This window comes from Saccopteryx leptura, chromosome 3 (genome assembly GCF_036850995.1).
Source record: "Saccopteryx leptura isolate mSacLep1 chromosome 3, mSacLep1_pri_phased_curated, whole genome shotgun sequence".
In the NCBI taxonomy this organism is placed as follows: Eukaryota; Metazoa; Chordata; class Mammalia; order Chiroptera; family Emballonuridae; genus Saccopteryx; species Saccopteryx leptura.
In genome coordinates, this window is record NC_089505.1 from 207,042,181 (window position 1) to 207,045,392 (window position 3,212).

General features: G+C 41.8%; 1 pseudogene; it reads right to left on the minus strand.

Moving 5' to 3' along the window:
* Positions 1-1,050: 1,050 nt before the first annotated feature.
* LOC136397785 (E3 ubiquitin-protein ligase SIAH1-like) lies at positions 1,051-1,882 on the minus strand (annotated as a pseudogene).
* Positions 1,883-3,212: the final 1,330 nt, after the last annotated feature.

Genomic DNA, 3,212 nt, shown 5'->3' on the forward strand with positions numbered 1-3,212 from the left:
AAGCAAAGAGATAAAAAAAATTAAAAAGATCATCATTCATTTTATTTTAAATTGCCAGTCTTTCTATGCGAATTATAAAGGATCAAAAAAAAATTTTGGAAACTGCCTTTTTTAAACAAATTATTTGCTTTTAATTACAAGTACTTTGACAATGCCTTCTTTTGCAAAAAAAAAAAACAATATATTTGAAACATCTGTGATTTGTCCAAGATATTTGAAAAAAGAAGAGCCTGATTTTTTCACTATTTAAAAAAAATCAGTATACCCTAAATTTTCAAAGAATAAGTGTGAAGATATGACCCTCCAGAAGAAAAAAAAGAGACACAGACAGACTGACTGACTATCTTATAGCACTTGAATAGCTTCTGATAATTTCCAATATCACCTTTCCTTCTAGAACTCTTATATTCACAAAATGGCTGAATTTAAAGTATTTCTAGTGAACTGATTAATGGGGAGGAAGAAATATGTATGGAACACACATATATAAACTTTACCATAAACAATTATGCGTATAAAAAAGACACTAACTTTAAAAATGTTAGAAAAGGGTAGAGGGGAAGCCTGAATTACAGAAAAGTCAATTTTACTTTTTTGAAACCTAGAATTAATACAAATTAGCAACTATACACACAAAAATACACACAAACAGGGGGAAAGCATGGTCCAGTACCACTCAACATAGCTTGTCAGTTAAAGAAAAAAAACCTCAACACATGTACCCATGCATGCGCACAGGCAAAAACAAACAAAAACAAAAATACCCAGTATTAGACAATGGTACACTTAATCTACAACAAACACAAATTCAGACTTATTCTATAATGCTTCCTTAATACAAAAGATGGTTCACTGTTGGCTTATTTTAAATATATTCATGTTACAACATGCAACTGTTTACTGCATTTAACAGCCTTTCTTTTTATTTGCCCTTATGTGGCTCGCTCCGCCTACCAAAAGTTTCAGAGTAGCAGGTGGAAGAGTACCTGTCCTCAATGAACTTGAATGCAATGGTTTTAAACACTGGCCAGAAAATGTTTGATTGTCATTTCAACACATGGAAATAGTTATATCGATGCCTAAAGTGTCATTTTCTGCAAAAAGCTGTGCACTGTTGGTGTCAAAGACTAGACAGTCACTATCCATAACGGCTGCTGCAATCCCCTCATGTATAGATTGAGGAGGGGCTTCCCAAGTCAACTGCGGTCAGTGACCACTAAGCTCAAATCAATAAGCAAAGTTTTCAGCTTGCTTGCATGTTCCTACCAGCTGTACAATTGTAAAGAACTGCTAGTGCCCATCATACTTCTCCTGTTTCTCCAAGACTAACATAAAGTGCAAGCCAGTGCAGAACTGCATTATCACCGTGTACAGCCCCAGGAAGATTGATGTCTGTAGCAGGGACGTCCTCTCCCTGCAGGGCTGTGATGGACTTGTGCTCACGCATCAGATGAGGCATGACAGCTTCTAGAGCCTTGCCACTTGCAGGAAGCACAGAGGCACAGGCAGAAGGAAAGCCCAAACTGACAGAGCTCCTCGTGATCTGCTGCTTCGGAGCTCTTTCACATCCAGAAGAGGCATACTTTCAGGAAAAAAGTACCGAATTGGCCACTTCCTCCATAGCCAAGTTGCAAATGGATCCCAAGGGGCCCCAGGAGTTTGGATGATAAACTGAGAGCGGTGGGTGACAGTCCTTACAGACAAGGTGGCCACTCTGACACTGAAGCATGGGTGGTAACGCATAATCAAAGCAGACAGGACACTCAAAAAGACTGGCCAAGTCACTGTGGGATGTGGTGGTGCCCATCAGGGTAGGCATCCTCTGGGACGGTGTACACTTAGAGCTCCCAGTAGGCAATGCTGTTGCAGTCTGGTGGCTCATTTCTTATAAACTGGTGGGTTTTTTGAAGCTGCAGAGTGCCCAGGACAGAGAGTTCCCTGAAGATGTCATTGGTCTTGAAGTGTTGGGGATTTCAAGTCAGTCACTTGGAAGCAACTTCTGCCTCTAGAATTCTCTCACTTGATTTTCTTGGTGTGGTGTGTGCCTGCTCTTCCCTAGAAGAGTCTAAATTACCCATTGTTCATTCTTTAAAACAGGAGCCGTAAACAAAGTAAGGACCACACAAGGTCGCAGCAACTCAGATCTGTGCTATGACTAGGTCAACCTTAAGGTATATAAAACCCAAGAATAAGCAGTCTGTGAATCTCTACAAATATCTGTCTAGAAAAATGTGTGAACAGTGAAAAGGCATAGCCTTAAGTATGAGGAAATGTATAGGCAATAGGAGACTGGACAGCAATTATATGCTGTGATATTAGCACAAGTCTGAGCATTTACTATAATCTGGGGATCCACACTTCATGCATGCAAAGGACCTTACTGATGTACAACGCTTGGTGGGAGTTTGGAGGCAGGAATCCTTTTCTCTTTTGTTCAAGGGAAGAGGCAAATGGGAGTATCTGGGACCATTATGGTCCCATGATGAAGCAACCTGGGCTACAATTCCTCGGCCCCTTCCCCAGGCACAGCCACAAGACCGCCCCACCTGCCTCCCCAGCCTCCCAGAGCCCCTCAGCAGCCCAGGCTCTGGCTCTAAGATTGTCAAGTGCAAGTCTGATTGCTCTACCCTTGGCCTCACATTTCCTGAAATCCCAGCTCTGCTTCATCCTCTGCTCAATCATCTTCATTGTTTCCATGGGCATTTTCAATACAGAACAGGACTCATCAGAACAGCTTCTGGTCAGAGCTGATGGCTACCTAGCCAGGGAGCCAACACCCCTCACACTAAGAAAGAACAGTAAGAGGAAAGGCATCACTGCAAATCAAAGGCAGACAGCCAACTCAAACACACAAACGGTCCCTTTGCCAGTCACATCAATCTAAAAACAAATATCCTCAAACCACTGACTAGTAGCCAATTAAGTTAAATATCAAATTAGAGGAGAACAGAAACTGTTTTAAAATCAAACACGGCAAACATCTGCCAATCTAAGCATGATAAAAGGGGAGTTTTCACTGAATAACAGCAGCAGATAAAATATTTGCAGTCCGAACAGAAACAAATGCAGTCTCGTGGCATCTGTCAGGAAGTGAGAGGGCCCTGTGCAGCATTTCCACATGTGGTCACTCTTATACAAAATTTTTATTCTTGGCCCTGGCTGGTTGGCTCAGTGGTAGGGCGTCGGCCTGGCGTTCAGAAGTCCCGGGTTCG